We start from the raw sequence: 22,666 nt of genomic DNA on the forward strand, positions 1-22,666 counted from the left end.
GCAGACGCCGGCCGCCTCCTCCCTCCGCGAGAGTGCGCGGTTGTTTGACGCGCCTTTTCGTTGTTTCCTATCAGGCTCTCGACCGCGGCGAACCGTCCTTATTTTCATCTTTCACCGAGACGCCAACCTTCCGCATGCGCGAGGGAGATACAAGAATAAAGAGTCATGCAAGGGCTACGATGCAAAGCGTACGCACAGACCCCTTCTCGCTTCTCTGATTTTTCCTCCAGAGCAATCCGCCCACCCCCTCCCTCCTCGGTCCCAGCATCTCGGTCTGGTTTATTTATCATTTCTCTGTTATGTCATTTTCTCTATCGCGTTTCAAGTAGTGACGCCCGCGGGATTGATAGCACGCGCGAACCGGAAACAAGGGTAGGGGAGGTGTCCGGACATTTTTGTTTTGTTTTGTTTCGGTTTGTGTTGTTTTATCCCTTTTCATTCTTCTCACTGAAAGCCTGCTCGTTTTTTATTTGCGTAAGAGGGTGTGACGAACGCGATGATTCTAAAAGCGTCAGTTTGATAAATTGGCTCCAGCATGGGTGGGGATCCCCTGAGAGGGAGAAAGCCTCGAGGAAATCTTTTGATTAAAGAAAAAAACCGGCAAAGCGATACAGAGAGAAAGAAAACTCTGGGACTGCTGTGGATCCAAAAGAAACAAGCACATATATACTGCAGTACACTTTAGGGACGCGGTTTTCGCGAAGCGCCAGCCGCGAAGAAAGTAGAGATAAGCAGCAGCGAGATAAAATCACCCCCCGAGCATGGTTTCGCAGCAGAGACCCTTGGCTCCGGTCGTTTCTGCTCCAACGATCGTAGGCGCTCTGCAAGTCGGCGCGCTATATGTGCACCAACTGTGAGCGCGACGATGACTACGTGTTAGACACCGCCGCGCTGAGTGCCGTGATTCCCACAATCTGATCTGGCTGCATCACCAGAAGAGACCGAGCTAGGCTAACCGTGATATCGGGCACGCATTCTGGAGTAAATGTCCGACAAGTTCAGGTATACCGAGGCAAGCATATCTACCCATGCGCACCCGAAAGGTCACCGCGATGACGTGTGTCACTTCTAAGGGGAACACCTATCATTAGTACTTTGCCACTGGCTACAGTTTTGACCTGCGGGCAAGAAGATAACAATTATATGCATAAATGTCTGCCTGGGGATTCATAGGAGAACTATCTTATCGTGATAAAGATGAAGAACCTTAGCCTTTGAGCTATCTCTCTAGCATCTTATAAGTTTTCCCTTGAACAGTGTATCATGCTGTATATGCTCTTCACTAGACTAATGACGACGAGTCGACGTGGCGCTCGCTGAACGATTGTGCGTGTGGTACTGTATAAACTTCACTGTGTATCACTGCTATCAGTGCTATCTTTGTCAAGTGCTCTGAAGTTACAGTTCAATTTGATTTCAACTCGATTTCGCTCGAGCAATAGCAATTTTTTTACTCCTTTAACACGTTTTACGGCGAAGCTGTGTATGGCTGGGCTTCCGTGCATTTTTGTTCTGCTACCATCATCAATCAGCAATGGCTCAGCACCCCCTAAGCAAAGCAAAATATGCAATGGCTCATCGCTCTAGTAATGCTGAGGCTATATATATATATATATATATATATATATATATATATATATATATATATATATATATATATATATATATATATATATATATATATATAGTCGTCCACGCAAACGTATATAAATAAATGTGTGTGAGTACCTTTCGTTACGTTGACCCCCGATCAAGACAATAAATGTGTTTGTACCTTCGTACAAAATTCTGTGTTGCCTCTGTGCCGTGTGCTAAACAGCTCTGCTGGTCATCCACCTTCACAGAGCGTAATGACCCATTATTTTTTCTATAAGAACGATGGACGCTGTGAATTTTGACCGCTACGATTACTCCAACACGCACACACACAAGAAAGAAAGAAAGAAAGAAAGAAAGAAAGAAAGAAAGAAAGAGAACACAACACAGCAGAGTAGTTGCTTCTACTGCAGTACTACTATCCCACGGCCGCGCAAATAATTTCGCCCACAGCCGAAATAGCAGCGCTACTCGATCGCTTATCAAGTGAAGTACCGTTCACGTCGCGGGGTGAATCAGGCCACTTCCTCACTGGTCTCACTAAAAAAAAAAGAAAAAAAAAAAGAAGAAGAAGGCATTCCGGCACGAATGCCGCCCCTCCAGCGGGACCGGCACAGCGTGCGGCGCCATCTCCACACTGCCGCGGTCGGTCGGTCGGTCGCGCGCCAGCAACAAGTCCCACGGACCTAGAGGAGCTCGATCAGTCACGTCACCGCGCTTCGCGGAGGCTTTTCCGAGAAAAACCGCTTACGTTCTACGCGATGGCGCGCTCTGTATATGTAGAGAAAGAGAGAGAGAGAGCAAGTGAGGAGGGCGCTATTTCCGGTCCCATCGTGTCCCGCACATGCGACGACGAACTTTGTGTGCGAACGCGACGATCATTAGCGGGTCCTACTCGCTCGCGTTCTGGGGGCTGGCGAAAATGAGCAGCGTTCTCGGCCCCTTCCTCCTCTGAGTCAATCCGCGCTCTCTGTGCCGCTTGGGATGGTATTTGCCGAAGCGCCCACAGACAAACGTAAACGAGAAAAATAAAAGTAAAAGATCCGAGAACACCAACCCAGTGAGAGCGACAATCAAATCAAAGTGACAAGCAAATCAATGCACCGCCCGTGTGTGCAGCGAGGTGTCAGCGCCACCAAGCAAAGATAATCTGCTGTTACGCCGGGCAACATTACACTTGCCAGGTGGAACAAATCGCCCGTGCTCTGCGCTGATGCGCTCCTTTTAACAGCTGACCGTCTTGCGCACGAAAGCAAGTTGCTGCTAAACTGACTCACGGTGCGCTGGCTATCAATATTCTTTCTTCATTCAAGATGCGTTTATATCTTGGCTTCCTGGGAAATACCTTGGTCACTGTTCCCGTAGTTTCGCGTGAATCTATCATTAGATGCCCGGCACATAATGATAAAAAAATAAGATAAAATGGAAATACGCAGAATACTAAGACAAATTAAGTAGATCTACACTACAAATCGTGCATACTTTAAAACTTGCACACACAGTAAGGCACAGCGGATACACGAACATGCCATTGGCAAAATATCGACATAGGGCGACCTTACGTTATATAGAGGAGAAAAATATAAGAGAAAGCAATGAAAAAGAAACATGAAGAGTGTAAAAACACGCGCGCGCACACACACACACCACCGTATAGGCGTTCCTGTGCTTTAGTGCTCCCACGTTCGAATGCATGATGAATGATAGGAAAAGAACGCGCGCTCAAGCTCGACACGCGAAACTGTAATCATAGCCTAAGAGGGCTTCGAGTGCTGCTGCCTTGCTGTCGCTGATTTGTCGCGCCACTCCCTGCACGGCAGCAGAGTCCACTGCCACCGCTACTTCCGGTCCCTATACAGCTGCTGGAACCGACCTGCTGTAATCAGCGTTTTAAATACCTCTGAATGCTGGCGTCTCTCCCTCTCTCTCTCTCTCTCTCTCTCTCTCTCTGTGTGTGTGTGTGTGAGGGTGAATGTTTGTGCACTTCTGGGTGCGTATTTTAACGACGACTCGCGTAAGGACGTGTGACCAGTCCATAGTGTGCGTCTTGCGGTTCCGGCGAGACACTTCCGCAACTGATTTTGGAGTGTCCCGCTTACATAGCGCAGCGCACGTCGCTGGTGGGGAGAGACTGTCATCTCCTTGTCCTGCTGCGGTGTACGACACTCGACGAATGTTTGTATAACCCCAGCGGTTGTGCGTCTCGACGCGCAGGCTGGTCGCGCGCTCTTTCCTTTCTTTCCTTTTTTTTTTTTTGAAGTAACTAATTTAGGTTCACATTTGTAGCCTATTTCTAATTTTTTAAATTACAATACTTCAGACACGATTCTATTTTAACATTCCGTAGTAGCGTGACCTGCAGTGAGCGGCTCTACTGTGTGCGACCTGTGCCGTGTGTAACCTGCACTGTGTGTGTTCTGCTTTGTTTTTTTATATTTATCATCTTTCTCTTTATTTCTCCCTTTCCTCCCGTTCTTCCTATGTTCCATTTCTATGTTTCTGTCTCCTCGTTTTGAAGAATAGGCAGGCGTTGTGCCCCTGCCGGTGGCACTTGCCAGCCTACTCGTCGCTTTCCCTTTCCTGCCACGTGTATATATGTTTTCAAAACAAATAATAATAATAATAATAATAATAATAATAATAATAATAATAATAATATAGTTGAGAAAAAAATTGAACTGAATTCAATTCTGGGGTTTTACGTGCCAAAACCACGATTTGAATACAAGGCACGCCGTATAATGGGGGGACTCCGGATTAATTTTGACCCCCAATGGATCTTTAACGTGCCTCTAATGCACAGGACACGGGCGTTTTTGCATTTCGCCCCCACCGAAATGCGGCCGTCGCGGCAGGGATTCGATCTCGCGACCTCCTGTTCAGCTAGCTGAGAAAGAAAAAAAGAGGAAAGAACAAAGAAAGGAAGTGTTGATGATGCCAAACGTAAAAACAAAAAAAAAGGGGGGGGGGGAAACCACCTGAGGTCATACGCCAGCGCCTTCCCACCAATTCGATCGCGAATGCCACTACCGCTGAACCTGCAGTTTCCGTTCACAGCCAACACGGTGTGCGGCAAGACGCCATAGCACACGCAGCACGATCGATTGAAAAAAAAAAAAAGGAAAAGAAAAGCAAAAAAAAATTTGCCGCGCGTTTCGCGGCGGGTCGAATCTGAAGTACTTCCTGTCGTGCACAGATCTCCGCGCAGCTAGTCTGGGCCCGCGTATATCACGCAGCGTGGCAAACACCCGCCACACACCACCGACGCGCGCACCATGCCAACCTCGCACTCCCCTCCCGGTCCGATAATAGACGCTCGCGAAAAGACGCTTCGCGTAACGGGTCTATCGAAGCCTCATCCAAAATTTCCCATCGACAAATCGCTAGCGTTCGCGTACGGTGTAAAAAAAAAAAAAAAAGCCGCGCGAGATAACACCGCTGCGGGGGTCTATATACGCTCACTCGGGTTCAATTAACCGTTCGTCGTTCGAACCCATTTGTAAGTAATATAGCGAGCCGAGATTTTCGGTGATCCTCCCCCTTATAAAAAAAAAAAAGAAAAAGGAATTAAAAGCGAGCAAGGACAACTACCGTTTTCGCAACGACGATCAGCGTCGACCAGCGCGAGGTCGCGGAGTAAAAAAATAAAGAAAGAAAGAAAGAAGAAAGAAAGCTGTAAAGAAGAGCCGACATAAAAACGTGGACACACACACTCATCACTGCAGGCAGCGGCACTCATGTCCCAACTGAGAGCATTAAGATCGGTATCTCGCTTGCCCTGCCGACCGCGGAGTATGCCTGCTGCATGCAAGTGGCCCACGTAAACAGGGCGTTTCAGCAAACTTTAGCCAGAGTATAAAGACAACGCGACCAAATGCATGTTGCTCACTTTTGTATGTAGTCTGTCACGCTATTTTTTCTATTCTGCTTAATTAGACAACTAGTCAAGATTAATTCACCGATTTCTGAAGCAACGGAGCTAGCGAAAAAAATTCGAATTAGAAAGTTGCAGAGCGGTTTGCAAAGCGTCCGATTAGACAGTTTCTAACTTTCTGTCTATTAAGTATTAGTGTTTTTCATCTTACTGCGGATGCCCGCGAAATAAAAAAAAAAGAACCACGTGACATGCTTGCTTGGGCGTCGTGATTGCACTGCTCCCAAGCGTTCCGCGCACAAACGAACACAGCATTTAACCGGGTGTGCTGCCGCTGCGTCTTCTTATCGCTATCATGAACCGCCGCGAGGAAAGCACATCGCTGGCGTAAATCACACACTGCAGCCAACGCTTTCGTCACTGCCCTGTCGCCTTTTAAGCGGCAGCGCGCGCTGCTAGATGCCATGTTCGTTTGTACGTGGACAGTTTGGGAGCGCTGTAATCACGGCGCGCAAGCGGGTGTCACGTAGTATTCTTTTTTTTATTTCGCGCGCATACGCAGTAAGCTGAAAAACACTAATACATAATAGATAGAAAGTTATAAACTGTCTAATCGGACGTTTTGCTAACCGCTGTGCAACTTTCTAATTCGATTTTTTTTTTTTTGCTAGCTTCCTTGCTTCCGAAGTGGGTTAATTAACCTTCGACTAGTTATCTAATTAGGCAAAATACAAGATATAGCGTGACACACTACATACAAAAACGAGCAACATGCATTTGGTAGCATCGTCTTAGAGTGCATCGGCATATTTCTAAACTCTGGTTATAGCTAGCTGCAACACCCTGTATACGTACAGGGCGGCAGTGTATCTACTACGCGTACAGTTCCGCTGGGAGCGCATGCGTACGCGTTTACAAAAACAAAATTCGCACACAAGTCGCATACAAACGGGTACGAAGCAAAAGAAGCAACTATGCGCATATATATATATAGCCAGGCGGCTGCGATTCCCATACATATTACGCGAACTGGGACGCCCCGAGTGCATGCCGCGCTTACGGTTCTCTTGTTTTTCATCATCATCTCTCTCTCCATCTCTTAATCAGCGTCTTCCAACTTTGTCTCCTCCCCCACTGGCACTGAGCTTTTACACACACGCACGCACGATCGCACAAACACACGTGGCGCGGGCGCGCCGATATGTAAACACGCTCATTGCAAGGTTGCCCCTGTTCGTTACAGTCTGCAGTATGCCGCGGTCTTGACTAAGCGAGCACGCCCTACATGCCGTACCGAATACGAGTGTGTCTGTGTACGTCTGGAGCGTCCGCCCATGGCGGCTGTGTATAGCACTTAAGCGACCAGTCCGCACACAATATCAAGGCGATGGCTCTTCATATCGGGGTCAGGCTCGTTTGCAAGGCGCTCCTCCCGTCTCGTTTGCTTCTGACCGGCGAGTTCTTTCGTCGCCCGGGCCCCTTATTGCCCCGGCTCTATTAGCCGGCGTCTTCGCGAGTGCCTCGGCGATCACCACGGGAGGCGCCCTAGTCGCGGCGGCATCGTGTGCGAGAAGAGAGCCAGGTCAAGTCAAACATCCTTCTTATTTCTGCCCTTCCCCCTATTTTCTCGGCCCTTATTCCTGCCTCTATATGTATAGGATGTGCCCCGGCACATCGGAACATACGCGGCCAAACTTCTCGGATCTTGCGATATGTCGCGCAGTATCTAGGCGCAACAGATACTCGGTCCTAATAGTACAGTGCAGCATAGCCGAAGCTGCAGCTTGGCGTCATGTAAACTTATGTAGATCTCACAGATAAACTGCCTGCTCGTAGCATCGCCTTGCGACTGATTGCCGCAGTACGCTGGATAATCACTACAGAATAGTTGTCCGTACTGCACGAAGCATTTGCAATACGTGGCACGAGCTCATAGCGAACGTACTGGACGTCTTGTACGAGTCGAGCGGGTAAAGTATAAGCGCTCCAAGCGCAATAACTGCACTTCAAACGTCGTTCCTTCCGCACTGTAGTTATTTCATCACTAATAGCCACTTTGCCCTAGAAGCACGATAATCTTTAAGTACCCTATTTCCACAAGAGGAGTCGATATTTCCATTCCTAAATAGTTTGTGGCCTCCCTCTCACGCATACAACATGAATGTGGCATCCGTTCTGAAAGCATTGTTTGGTACTACAAACGTTTCTGTAAATTCGTCCTTGTCGCTCGCTCATTCGATCCTTGTCGTTAGCTGCGACAAATGTGTCACATCTTGACTGCCGAAGGGTCTGCCATCCCAATCTATGAAGATACTGATCGATAGGCGAGGGTTGTAGCTCTAGCAACCCTGCACGGTACTACAAGTGAGATAAGAGCACGCCCTATACTTCGGTGCCGATAAAGGAGAACGTGAGCAATAAGCGCGCCTCTGCCTACAACCGCACAGACAAAGTCACAGGCCGCGCGCACGAACGGACCGAGCAAGCAGATAAACAAACCAGCGCGCGCATCATCGCTCGCGACAAATCCGAGGTCGCTAACGATCGTCACCGAGAGACGACGGGCGCCTAATTCCGTTACTCTTTCGCGACCGGTGCGGACAGGCCGCCCAATTACTTTCCTCCCCCGAACAACCTTAGCCGAATGGCGTATCTGCAGGCGCGAGTGAGTTTGGGCGATGGGAATTGCGTTCGTTGGCGCCGAGGAAGCTCGACGAGTGCGCGAGAAGTCGAGGCCAACGACTGCCGGGTCGGTAATCACGCGTCGTCGAGTCGGCTGTTGTTTCCATCTTCCACGTTTTCGTTGAGGGCCTCCTGCCTCTCTGGCGGAACGCGCGGATTTGGTGCAGCGACTAAACGACGATAATTTAGTTTACTGTACTCTTTCTATACGTTGGTATACCCGAGTGCCGATAGTGAGTGCAGCAGCGGCTCTCCAATAAACGTAGGGGTAGGAAAACTAGCTGAAGACAGTAAATCTCATATGCTTCATGAATAAAGATGTGCGCAGGCTGTTCAAACAGTTTCTACGCGTATGTAGTAAATAGACGCTAACTGCACTGACAATAATTTCGCCGACACTTAAAAATATTTAAGTGGTTTGTGACTATACTTGTAGAGACGGCCACTTCATTAAAAGTTGGACAGTTTTCGTGAAGCAACATCGATATGCAACACTGCACGCAACTAACTTGCCGATGCTGGCAACTATAATAAGGCTGGCTGAACCGTGCGCGCGTTCTCATTCGCGCTGACTAATTAACGGCAAGAACTTAACTGCGTCCTTAGTTTATCGCACCCTCTGCAAGCCGTACGCATGTGCGCGCATACGTGTACTTAACAAAACAAGGGTAATAATAAGAGAGGGGGAAGGTCCTAGAAAAGTGTGGCAAAATGGCTCGATACTGTGCATTATAATTTCTCGAACATCAACGTCGCGCCAATCAAATACCGAGTAACGCCCCGTTAATTGTGACCGCAAGCGAGCAACTCCCGCCGCTCGCAGATTGGAGGCCTTCTCTCCTTTCTTTTCAAGCACGGCATGCGTGTAGCGACAGCTTGATTTCTTTTCATCTATATTTTTTTCTTCTTTATTTCTATACTTCGTAAGTGTACTTCCTAACGATCCGTAACGCTGTACCACACGCCACGCACCTCTGTACACTCATTCATGCGCAAAACGCAGCCGGGCTGTGAACTACACGAGAAGCTGCAGACTCTCGTATCTCTCCCGGCCCGACGAAAATGCACCACACGGGAACGAGGAGTGGGTCCTAGGGGGATGAGGTGGTGGTGGTGGTGGTGGGGGGGGGGGTCTGCATGGTTGAAGCCCGTCCTTCGCTTTTCATATTTAATTCCCAGCCTCGTTTTTCGTCCGCGCTCGCCCGTGCATCACCACCACTGTCCGCACATGGGCCGAGCTTAACTTAGCCCGCGCGTGGCGTAGCGTTCCTGACATCACAGCCCGAGCGAGCGAGGGGAAAAAGAAAAAGAAGATGATTAAAAAGTATACGTACTGTACACATAACGCTGTGGAGCAAACTTACCCGAGAGAAAGCTAATTCTCATTAATAAAGCTCGCGCATCATTAACCAAACGGGGTCGGATCCCTTAATGATTCGGATATGAATCGACGTGCAAAAAAGAAGCACGGGCGAAGAGAGCAGGCGAGGGGAGCACGCCAGGGAAAGAAAAAAAAAATAAAGAGCGCCCAAGAACGCAGAAACAATAATATCGGGGAAACTAATACCGGTGCCTGGTGTCGGCTCCTCCTTTTTTATGATTTCGGGTCATTCGCTGGCTGCGGCCCGGAGCTTGCGATCCAACACGCTGTATATAAACAAGCCTGATTGATCGTTCAATACTTCAACTTCCCGAGTGTTAGCCGGAAGTGTGCCCGGGCCCTGCTGGGGCTACTGGCATGTAGTTTGCGCGCCTGTTTGGCGTTGCTCCTCTCTCCTGTGCATGACGGCCTCGCTATATAGCGTTGTGCGCTGAACCGAATAGTTGTTGCGCTTCGATAAGACGGGCCCCAACGTTTTCCCGACTCTGCCCTGCTACCTAGTGCGCCATTAAACTGCTACAACTATTGAACAGCTAGGACTACTGGAGTGACGGTATAAGGATCACTTAAATAGGAGAAGCCGCACAGAGTGAACAGAAAAGAGGTCAACGAGGAACAGTGCGTTTGAGGAACCTATACATTATATATAACAAATGCTGGTCACCTTGCAAACTATGCTCTACGACAGCGTCACAGCCAGGCCCGGTATACTTCTATATTTAAATCAACCCACTTTCTGGAAGGTACCGCCGAAATGAACGATCCCCGCTAGGCAGTAAAGACGGTGCTTCGACGAGCGCGTTTTATTACTAGTCATTACACGAATAGCTGATTAATGACGAGGAGCACGACATATATGTGCTTTCACTGAGCTACCAATAAGAAAAAAAAAAGAACAATGAGGAAACTACTTCAACATGCCTGTCTTCACTTCCCCGTAAACGTAAACACAAATAAATATAAGCCGTGTTCCGTTGGGCGCCGTGGCGCTCCGAGCGTATGCGACGCCCAGCGGAACATGGCTGTTATTCATTTTAGGGTCACTTACTATCAATGCCATTTAGAAAGGAAGAGAAACGAAGTACTTATCCACAAAACAAGCGCGAGGCACAGTAGGGAATGAGAGAGAGAGAGAGAGAAATGAAAACAAGGACGCTGTAAATGTAACGATAGCAATAACCATAAAATGGCTCGTAAAAGGCAGGGACCACCCGACGGTTTCTTTCCCGCAACCACCATCGATGTCCGCACGACAGCCGGTGTCCCTCATTACGCATTCCGTGTCGAGAGCCGCCGTAGCAGGAAGAGAACAATAAATAATTCACGTCGTGTCCGCTAATTTCGTGTCACCTAGTCGAAGCGCACGTTACTAGGGAGCCGATAATCTCTGACATCGCGAGTGCTTATTGGCCGGGTATCCCCTTGCTGAGCTATTTTACTACCACCCCCCCTCCCAAAAAAAAAGAAAGATGACCCAGTTTTTAATCGATCATATATGACCATGCGGATACGTATACAGCAGGAATTCACACGGGCCGCTACTGTGCCGATGCTGCAGAAATGCTTTCGTACTGACCAGTGGACATGAAATGGCTGCTGATAATGATCACGATGATCATTATGATAATGAATGACGACGCGCAAAGAAAGCGCTAGCAGAAGCAACGAGCGCTATACTTCGTAAATTGCTTCCCAGTAATTTCTCAACGGCCAAAACTATATGCGCCTGTGTAGCTGCTATACCAATGCTGTGTCAGCATACTCTCGTCTCGGCCACGCCAATGAACTGCAACCAAAGGAATGGGCACAAATCGGGCACCAAACGAGCAACCGGGAACGCGAACCAACGAGAAGATTCCGTCTTGTAATAGTCTGCTGGTAAGAGAATCCGGAAATGCCCCTAAGAGGCATCCGGACAGAACCAAACTTCAAAGGCCATCGAAAGATGGCGCCACCAGTAATGTTGCTCTCTGCATCTTCTGCGGCTTCTGCCGGCTAGAGGCAGGGAGCCAGGACAAGGGCTCCGTAATGAGAGACGCAAGAGATTTCAAAACGTGGCGTACTTAGCGAATACGTGACGACGTGCGTGCCGGAAACAGGTATACGGAAAAGCCTTTCGTCGCAAACACACACTGCGGAGACGGGATTTCGACTGATAAGGCCCGGCGACGGCCCGTGCCACAGGTCGAGCGAGCCGCCGCGGCATTCCTAAAAGGCAGGCGCAACGTCGGGGCACGTCTTCGCGGCGTTATCTCATTTTCCGGCTCCTCCCAGTTGCCCTCCCTTCATCGTCTTCCCCAACGGCTTTCTTGCTCTCGCTCTGTTTGTCACTCTCTATTTGTTGAATTTTCTTTACACCGTCGCATCCGAAAGGCGCACCTGCCAACAAGCTATAAGCGAAGGAAAGGGACGCAGGCCCAGCGCTTCGTCGAGCCTCCTCTGCAGTGAACTACTATCGCGCCCTCTCTCAATTTGGCGTGCAACCTAAAGATGAAGACGTCGCCGTGCCGGCGAACGGACTCCGTCGAAAAGAAGATGTAAAAAGTGCATTACGTCTCCCATCACGCAAAGTGTTTCCCCTCCTTCGCACTCGGCTTTGGAGCCAGTCAGCACGCATCATCGAGCTCAAAGTCTGCCGTCGTCGACGGTGTTGTTGGTGCTGCTGTTTGTTGGCGTTGCTGTTCTTCCGCTCGCCTTTTTCGTGGCCGCCACCAAAATGGTGGCGGCCAAGTAGCAGGTGCGCACACCATCCATAACGTTGTTTTCCTCGACGATCGCGAAGACGCCACCATCGCGGCGCCTCCACTGCAGGTTCCGCCCGTTTCTTGTAAACAGTGTATACTACTTCGCTGGCGTGCGGTTTATTGAAAGCAAAACGAGAATAAAGTGTGAAGTGCCCGAAAGAAAAGGAGGCAGAAAAGGCATGGACGATAGCTTCAAGCACACGCTCCAAGCAAGAAGCGGTAAGAGGAGGAGGAGGAGGACAAGGCACGTGGATGTGTCCATTCATCACGAGCGCGATGATGTGTTGTTGTTCCCGTTTATATGGCCACAGAGTGCTAACCGGCGAGCAAGGCGAGCGAGCCCTTTCCAAGCGTCGAGGCGAGGAAAGCAGAAGACGGAGCAGTTGTGTGGAGGAAGCGACGCAGCAGCAGAAAAGGCACATCCTTTAGGGCAACGTAATCAGCCTGCTGTCTAGAACCGAGAGAAGTTGGGAAGCCATGGCTGCAGTGGGCGCGAGCGAATGAGCCTTCCCTGTTCAAGAGAACTGACCCTTGGCGCGGAAGGTCTCACATATATACAGTCGTGAAACCCAACGGCCGCCCGAAGCGTTGAAGCGTGCAGGCGCAGAGAAGCCACTAAGCCTTTAAATGAGGGGGAAGGAGGAGCTATCTCGTGACAGGTTGAACTATGATGCAAGTCTCCCGTCTGATATAGCGCTCTCGTGTATTTTGCCTACGATAGGCTAAAAAGAAACCTGGGAACTCGCACACCACTTCATTTCAGCGTTTAATGCCCGGCGAAGAAAAAGCCGTTTCGTGACAGGTTGCATGAACTATGACGCAAGACCCCCGTCTGGTACAGCCCTCACATTCATTTCTCCAAGGACAGGCGGGAAATAAACCTGAGAGCTCCCACACCACTTCATTTCTTCAATTCTCGTTTTGCTGCTATTTATTCATTTCTTTCATTGCATAAGCTGGACCGCAATACTGGAGATGAATCGAGATTCTTTTATAATATTCCCTTGGGTGCATTAAATAACCGCGATATGCTACGCGCGCACGCACAACAGTACGAGCTCCGACAGAACAGCACGACTACAAACGAGGTTATATATACCTGAGCGCGAGGCCGTCTTCCTTAAGGCTACAAGCTTCCATCATAGCATGACAAGGTTCGAATTATACATGACGTACAGAAGCGCTCTCTGCGCGTCATATCAGACATCATTCAGTTTTATTATTAATTTCCTCTTTATAGACGGTACGGAGCCCGCGATTAGAACAGTGAAGTCCTTTCGCTTCTTCAAAAAAAAAAAAAAAAAAAACATGGAGCATGGCCATATAACAGTCGCGAGAACTCCTCTACGACCCTCCCTTTTACGTCTCATCAAGTATACGACATTCACCCATTCGCTCTGCCGAAGTTCATTTCCTTACGTCGCCGTATTCAGATTGGGCAAACATACGCCGCACGCGCGCGCGCACACAGAATCTCGTGTGTATCCAAATGATAACCCTCGAGCGTCTCCGAGAGCCTGCGCGGGCTCATTTCTCTATATGCCAAGCCGCGGGCCTATTGCTGTTGCTGCAGCAGATTCGACGGTCCTTTACCATCCATTTCTTCCTTGCTTTTCGGCTGTGCGCGAAGCCTTACCCGAGCCCCCGAGGCAGCGGCGTATAGGCCACCACCGTTGCCTGCCGAGAGCCAACCCTCGCGGGATCGTGCCAGCAAGCGAGTGCCTCCTTTTCGGTCGGACCGCAGAAAGACGGCGCACAAGAACCGGGCACCACCGCAGCAGCAGCAGCAGCAGCAGCAGTAGTAGTAGTAGTCCCTTAATTTCGCGGAGCGCTCGCGAGTTGGCGCGCACAAACGCACACACCACGAACAGAGAGAGAGAGAGAGAGAGAGAGAGAGAGAGAGAGAGAGCGAGAGAGAGAGGCGCACGCGGGTGAAGAACTTGCTGTGGGCGAAATAAGAAAAAAGAGAGCCTGAGATCGGTAAAACATACAGGTCGTTTGAAATAAAGAAAGAAAAGAACAGACACAAAAATAGAAAGGAAGATGAGAAATAAAACGAAGAAAGAAAAGAAAGAGCCAAGGAATAAGAGAAAGAGCACACGGAGGCCAGAGTGCAGCAGCAGGGAGCGACAGAGCGGCCGGAGCAGCCAGCGGCGGCAAGGGGAGCGGTGGCGGCGGCAGGAAGGCCAGAGAAGACGCGATGAGAGAACCCATAATTCATGCGGTGGCGACGGAGGCAAAGAACGGAGCGGAGAGGACGCGGCGCAGAGAGATGCGAAGAAGATGAGGAAGGAGAGTGGGGAACAAACCAGTCCTGGGGTTAAGGCGCGCAGGGGGCCGAAGAAGACACAGAGAAAGCTCATGAACAATGTATGCACGATAAAAAGGGAGGGGGAGAGAGAGAAAGAGTGCTCGTGCGCGCGCGCATATACACACACACGCACCTAGAAACAAGAGTTACCGCAGTTTGAAGACGAGAAAAGAGGGGGGTGAGGGTGGGGTTTGTAAAGAAGAGGGAAGTAGAGCTTGTATCCTAAAGCCAAACAGAGTGCAACAAGCAAAAGGTACGTGAATGAACAAGCAAACCGAATAAGACCAGAAGAAGAACAGAATCGAGAGAGAGGGGGGACGAAGCAACGTCATCCTCGGAACAAGCTTCGCTCCCTTCTCATTCTCTTCCGCAGAGCCGCGCGGTGTGGCGGCGGCGATCTCCTTCCGATCAAACAAGCTCCTCGGGGACTTCCATGGCTTCGTCATCGCTCCAGCCAACCTCGCCTTGGGGCGCCGTGCGCACAAGGACAGGAAGGAAGACCCTCTGCGCTCGCAAAAGCACAGCATCGCTGTTCTGGTCTATCCGCATGAAAGCTGCGATATAGCGGACACGTGCAAATGCTTAGGGCAAACTGCGAGCCGTACAACGCGACGTACCGTGCGCACTTGCCGAACAGGGTCGGCGGTCTCCACAACGCTGCATTCTTGTTTTTCCAGGTGTGACGTAAACAACATGTCGACAACAAGAATCTATATATGCGTTCCTCTCAACGGAGCTTTGCCGCGTCCGTCAATGCCAGTGGTGCCTCGAGTGGAAGACCACTCAGGCTGTGATGGCGGTTATCATACTGAAAGTAACAAATTTGCCAACACTCGGATTAGCTTATAGAAAGAACCGCGGAAGCGGTTCCAGCTGACAGCGGTGGCTAGTAGGTAGGTCTGTCCAGATATATATATATATATATACCAACTATAAATCGAGGCGCAAAACGCTTGTTCCCCACGATTCGAATCTGGGGACGTAAGAATACAGGGATTCAAGGTAACTTTATGGAGTAGCCCATATTGAGTCCATCAAATCAGCGACATCGCAAACTTATAGCAGAAGCAGTACGCAGTCCTACCTCTGAAATACAGCACGTAGCTACAAGCGATGCGGAGAGGCGAAAAGCTTCTAGAGGTTCTCTCGAGGCTCCCACGCGACGGCATGCAGACTCGAGAGTCTGCTCTGCAACGCACTTCGCGATTCTCGCTTCCTGGAGGGGCAGTTGGGAGTACAGCCCAAGTGTACGTCCAGTAGACGAAGAACAATAACGGCAAAAGCAGGCAACCCGGTAAGGCCTTCCACTGGCGCTCACAAACGCGCGGCGCGGCGCTATAGCCCGCCTTCTGAAAGAAAATTTGAGCCAAAGGATTCGCACGACCACTCGGGGGTGACCGGTAGCGAAAGAGTGCTACCCTGCTGCAGTATACTTGACAGCGGCGGCGCGGCCGCGATGCTTTGTTCCCGCCGAGCTTCGCGCGGCCATTATGTCATTTACCCTTCCCCCCTCCCGCCCCCCTCTCCTTCCTCCCTTCTCAACAACGCAGCCTTTCCGATTCCTTCTGCCGCGCGCTTATTACAGAGGCCCGCGCGAGTCTCAGTGCGGTGAGGTGCGAAGATAACACGGTCGGGAATATAAACGCAGGAGGCGCGGCGAATAACGGTGCACCGAAAACTCGCGCCATCATCTTTGGGCCAAACTACCGTGACCCTCTAGACCACGACGCGTTTTTCATCACGTGCGACCGCGGACGGTCCCACGTTTTGGGCTGCCGCGATCGGTGTGTTAGCACTAAGCCGCAAAAGCACACAGCGCCTTAACTGCGACCTTGAGAAACACCGTAAATCTTGCACACACATGCACACAAGGTAGGGTACCCCAATTTGGAGCTTCCCAAACATGCGTGGAGCTACAACAGCTTGGTTACCGCGGGATAGCTGCTGAACAACGATATAGCGTCAACGCGTGATGAAAAAATCGCGACTTTAGCACGCGGAGAATTTATATTCTCTGGTCGTAATGACGGGGAAGAATGCAATAGCAAAACTGTAACCTTCAAAACTATGTGTTTTTTTTATTGGTCTAACCTGTGCCCACGAAAACTCCCGAAGCACAACGTTAGCGGCGAGCACAGTAGGTGATCGCCGAAATCTGATCAGCGGGTCAAGCGCGTTGGCTTTTATACATGACTCGTCGAAGGCTCCAGCGTAATCGCTGCTGCTCGCGTGCCCTCCAGAAAGTTCTACACAATTCGCGTGGCACATACAATCAGATCACATAAGGTTCGGTGGCAACTGACAACGGACAGAACTATCGCTAACACTCGGGAAATTTCCTGCGCCTAGCAATTTCGTTTCAAATTTGTTAGCCGGTGAAAAGCGGTCAACAGAAAAAGATAAGCAAGCACACATGTCGATATACAGCGTATACATGTATATGTCATCAAAAACAAGAATGAATAGGAATGGAAAACGAACTTCTTCCTTGTTTTCTACTTACATCAAGCGTGTCCATCAAAACCACGATTCAGGCAGAAGACAGGCAGACATACGCCAGAGGCACTGCACTCAAACAGCCGCAGCTTTGCGCCCACATCGCTGTGTCGTAAGCGCGTCGCCTATCACGACGTGAACGAATTTCCCAGACAACTGTATACGCCCCCTATCCTCGAACTTGTTCGGAGAAATCTCGTCCGATCGGAGCTGATCTTGACAAAGCTATAAAGAAAAAACGGTCAGACAACGTTACGCGGTCATCGCTCTGCTATTCGACACCTTATCCAATTACTCGAGACGAGAAATATGTCGCCGTGTTCTCGCAATAAACGAAGGGTTGCCTGTACAAACGCATCTTCGCTTTTGCAACGCAGTCCGAGCGCCGAACCGTACTTCACCTCAGCCGTCATCCTTTCTCTTCGTTTCAGCCAACCCAAACATTATAGCGTCTCGCACAGCGCATTCTTTACGGCGTTCTATAAGAACCATGTCGGCACGCCGTCGCAATGCGCCTCCTTCGCGCGTTTATTAGAAATCGGGCCGTCTGCCTGTTGTCTCTCAAATATCAGCCAAAAGGAAACAAACATCGGAACCGCGCCTCGTTGCGTGATTGCAGTTATGGCGCGGCGGCGGCGCTTCCCAACGAAAAGGGCAAAGGAAACGCGAGACACGGACAGGGAATTCTGTGCCCTCCACCGACCGACCAACCGGGCGCCTCCCCAACACAGTGAACACCAAACACACGGACGACGGCGTAAGACAAATAGAGTGAAAACGTCCACGAGGCATTTCTCGACCACCTCCCCAACCCCTCTCGCACCATCGGCCAGACACGGTCTGTATTCTTTTTTTTTTTAATGTATTTATTCAGTTTCTTTTTCCCCTTCGGATCGACTCCCATCATCCTGCCTCCCACCATCTCCTCCTGCTTCTTTCCCAAGAGATGAAGCCGTGGCAGGCCGGTCTATTCTGTAGCCACTGTCGATTACTGCTTCGGCCTGCCTCCTGTCTTTGGCACTCCTTTTTTGTTTCTTTCTCTCTCTCTAACTCTACGAGAGTGTCCGAGTATTTACTTGGCCGCGTCAACTCTGCTTGCGTTGTTGGAGAGAGGAGGTAACGGGAGGGGGGGAGGAGGAGACACAGGCAGAAAGAACGCCGTTCATGGCAGAGACCTACCGAAAGCGCGCCGCTGTGTGGCTCCCAGAAAATAAAAGGCAGCATAGAGGGAAGAACGAGATGAAGAGGCACCACTCCTCTCGTGTTACTGATCCCTTGACAACCATCGTGTAGGCTTCGAATTATGTTCCTCGGGCCATCGAACGTCTCTGCTTGCGCGGTCCGCTACGAAAACGTCCGCCGGCCAGCTGCTCTCGTCCTTTACTTTTTTTTTTCGTCTGACATTCTCTTTCGTCTACTTTCGCAACGCCCCGGTCTTCTTACTCGCCCCTGATTTCTCCCTCCAGACAAGAAATGCACGGGGATGTGGCATGCGATGCCCGATTTCTATACTTTCGTTCATTTTTCGCGCTCTCTACTTTATCCGCATTTCCTGCGAGCGGCCAATGGACGGTGGTGACGAGAGTGAGAACTGTACTACGTCGCAACAGACTTGCAGGCTCGGTTCGGCCAACGCGTTCTGTCGAGGTTTACGTGTGGGTGCTCTGCCCGCGTAAATGACATGTGCTGTGCTGTGAAATATACACGTACGCATTGCACAGAAACAGTATGCTGTGCAGCCCTCATCAGGTTCACCATACAATGGCCCTCATTCCTCTTCCCACCCTATCTCTCTTATTCCCCAAACCCCCTCCGCCGCGTGGAGTAGCAGGCTACAGGCACTTCACTCAGGCCGACCTCTCCACCTCTCTGCCATTAAATATTATCTCTCTCTCTACGTGTGGGTGAACTACTATTGCGTCTCATGGGTGGACCCCTATGTTGATTCTGGATACGAGGTGGGTGATCAGACTGAAAATCAGAGGGCGGCTATGACATCGACGGTCTTACGGTCGTTGTCGTTGTTCATTGCGAATGTTTTATCTTAAGTAAGCTTCAAGCTTCACCACGCATTGCGCCTCAGGCCGTATAAAGCTTAAATGCAGCAGCACTATATTTCAACCTCTCCACCTGACTTACACAGCTAAACCTAATTGTTGTTGTTTCTATCTTCCTGTTTGTAGTGCAAGGAACACAGGTGTCCTAGTGTAGAAGAGAAACTAGCGGCATGATATCGGTATGCAACTAAGGTAATGTGCGATGAATTGAGAGCGACCATCCGTCGCGATTTTCAGTAATGTATAACTGTAAGTGGTCAAAGGCATTGCATTAAAGAAATAATCATAATAATAAGAGTGAAATCACTGCTTGGTGAGCATTCGCGTCATTTTGCTAGATCGCTCATTAGATCTACAAACTTACAGCTATGTCACTATAGTAGGACGTCGAAAACAAAGCGACATTGACCACCACACGCCGACGCTTACAAGGAGTTACACATCCATGTCATGGCCGGGCGTGGCATCCATCTGCTGAGCGAGCAGGAGCAAGCGTCTTTCTTGCTTCTAGACGTTTATTTTTTTTTTTTTAATGAAACGTTTTCTCGACCAGTGTGCTTGCGTAAGAAAATCTGCAAGACAAAACAAGAACGACTCGGAGAATTCTAGAGGCCAACGGCTGTGGAGATCAGTCATGTACGAAAGAAAAGTCATGGCAGGCAGTGATTTATGTATACCCATATTCGACAAGAAACGCCGGAATCAAAGTTTTTACTGCGTGAGAGAGGATCTCAAAGGTGGCATATGCGTTTGACACCCGTCACGAAATATAGAAGCAGTGGTCCGTTTTATTTTCCGTTTTTCCTCTCTCCTCTTTACATCCCACCATCGCATTCCACACATACGAGGTACAAACTACAGATTTCTTAGTATACTTTAATTCCTGCTCCGTTCCGCATATAGTCTCTCCATCAACTCCGGCGAGCGTCCGCTTCGATTTAGCAAAAAGGCTCGACACCGGCAGGTAAAAAACGCTCTTAAAGCCAGTTCCGTGCGCGCGTATACGTGCCCGAGATATCCATTCCAAGGGCTTTTTAGCCCTTGGAATGGCACGTATACGCTTCCCTCGATGGCGCCTGTCAGCATTTGGAGCGCGGTCGCGGTCGACCCCGATTCGGCCTCCGGTTCCCGTCGCCGCTGGAGACAACGTACCACCCGCGTCGCCAATGTGCGCGAACCATCGATCAAAGCGCGCGCACCGTTGATCACGCAGAACAACCAGCTCCGGCGAACATTTCTGGTCGTATGTCACACGAATGCGGGGGCGGCGCCGCGACAACTTGTCCCGCTGTGTGTACGTGAACGTAACACACGCGAGCCCCACCAGCCACCGGAGAATCGCCGCGTCGGGAAAGCGAGAAAGTCGGCGCAAAAGTCGCGCGCGTATCTCGCAGAAAGAAAAAAGAAAAGTGCGCGAGAGAAATGTGGAGGAGTGTTGATCAGAAGAGACAAACAAAGCAAGGGTCGCATGAAATAATTGATAGACTTTTCGCGTATAATGCCAAACTGAAGCGGAGAGCGAAAAGAAACATAGAAGTATGCGATGTTCGTATTAAGGCGAGTAACGAAACTGCGGCCGTCGATCCGTCACAAGAACGTGCAAGCTGACGCTCTGTGTAAGATCCGCTGAGAGAACCTTGTATCGGCATTTCGAGACATCCGACTTGGAGTTTTCTATGGTGAACGTCCGCTCGGAGTTTTGTGACAGAACGGTGTAAATTTATCGAGCTGTACAAACACATAAAAAAAAGAACAAGGAAAGTAAAAAAGAAACGCCAGACGAAAAAATAAGAAGGTATTTCTAAATTATCCTATTGCGGTCATGATGGCTGCTGGGCAATAACGTGTTCACCGGAAGCCAGCAAATGTTTGTGACTGCCGCAGCCACACAGAAGTGAAAATATTTTGAATATGGTCAGTATGTCTATGTAGATATGATGTGTATACGTGTACTACCAAAAAAGCGGTAGCGTGAACGTTTTAACTTTGTCTTGAGGAAGTTGGCTTTAATGAAGTTATTTTTCCGTTTGTATGCAGTTACTCAGAGAAAAAGAAAAGAACCTATGAAGTTAGTCGTACAAGAATGCATATTGGAGGAACTTAGTTGAGAGAAAGAACATTTACTCCTAGTTACTGCAGCCCACCGTTCCGGTTAACTTTTATAATTACTGACACCGGATTTGTCACCTCTAAGTACAATTGAGGCCACAGCTCGAAAGCGCTGGGAACGAACGCAACCGAAGAAAAAGAGATAACACGAACCAAAATAACAAGTACACAGAGATCGATCTCAGGGATATAAATTTAGATGATTGGAAACAGAACGTGGCTTAAAATAAAGAGGCGCGATGATCTTTTCCCAGCATCGCGCGGCGATCTGGAAGCATTCCGTATTTCGATTCTCCCAATCTCCACTTAACTCCGAGACTTTAGAAAATATAAGCGAGCGCGGACGGCAATACACTTTAACGAGCCGCTCATTCCCATCCTTCATCCTCGTGTCTTTCTTTCTTTCTCTCTCTGTTTTTTATGCGATCTTGTTACGCGATACGGCTTCTTTTGTTACGCCTAAGTAGGCTCATTTCTTTCAGCGGCACTGCCAAAGTAGTTTCAAGTTTTCTACCCTCGAAGGAACAGATAATCATTCTTCCTTTATATCTCCAGAAAGCAGCTTAGCAGGAGAGAGAGAGAGAGGGAGAGAGAGAGAGAGAGTGTGTGTGTGTGTGTGTGTGTGTGTGTGTGTGTGTGTGTGTGTGTGTGTGTGTGTGTGTGTGTGTGCGCGTGCGTGCGTGCGTGCGTGCGTGCGTGCGTGCGTTTCACAGTAATAATATAGCAGAGGAAAATGCAATAGGATCCGTCTGATCGACATGCATGAAGGCAAAAAGGAAAAAGAAAGAGAGGGAAAGCAAGCATACACGCGGCAACAGCCGAGTGAGATGAGAAAACGCGGAAACAACCCGCCGTTGCGGTTCTTCGGGTTCGCGAACGCGATAAGCTCGGGCGACGTTTGCGGTCGCGCGCCCTTCTATACTGTACACCACGTAACCCGACGCGAGGACGGCGGCCGCGACAATTACCGCAGAGCGCCGTCACTTGGCGGGCGGGAATAAGAACCCGCGAGGGCTTTCGGAGATAAAGGACGAGTGTGAGCGAGAGACGGGGGGTGTCGGTTACGGGCAGGGGCGGCGGATTTAGATGAATCGCGCGCGCCTAATCACCCGGCAAAGCGACACCTACAGAGGAGACGGAGCGCGAAGGGTAATGTATTGCGCGTGGCAATTATTCGACGAGACGCTGAAGCTTATAACGACGGAAGAAAAATGAGATACCGAAGGGGCTTCTCTTTCGCTCAAAGGAAGCTTCCCGTTTTTCGACATATATTTAAGCATTTTTTTTATTCATTCATTCCGGTATAACGATTTGATACGTTTCAGTAACAGCATTCAATTCATTTCGCGGAGTCAGATAACGAAATCGTGGGTGTTCTGCGTCGCTTTATCTCGGCGCAACTTGACAAAGATTTAT

At 49.7% G+C, this 22,666-nt stretch overlaps 1 protein-coding gene across 1 annotated transcript in view; it reads right to left on the reverse strand.

Annotated features, from left to right (window-relative positions):
* Eph (Eph receptor tyrosine kinase) overlaps positions 1–22,666 on the reverse strand; it is a 266,006-nt gene that overhangs the window by 76,512 nt on the left and 166,828 nt on the right. The gene's annotated exons all lie outside the window — the stretch shown is intronic.

The sequence above is a fragment of the Dermacentor andersoni genome, chromosome 3 (genome assembly GCF_023375885.2).
Source record: "Dermacentor andersoni chromosome 3, qqDerAnde1_hic_scaffold, whole genome shotgun sequence".
Taxonomy (NCBI): domain Eukaryota; kingdom Metazoa; phylum Arthropoda; class Arachnida; order Ixodida; family Ixodidae; genus Dermacentor; species Dermacentor andersoni.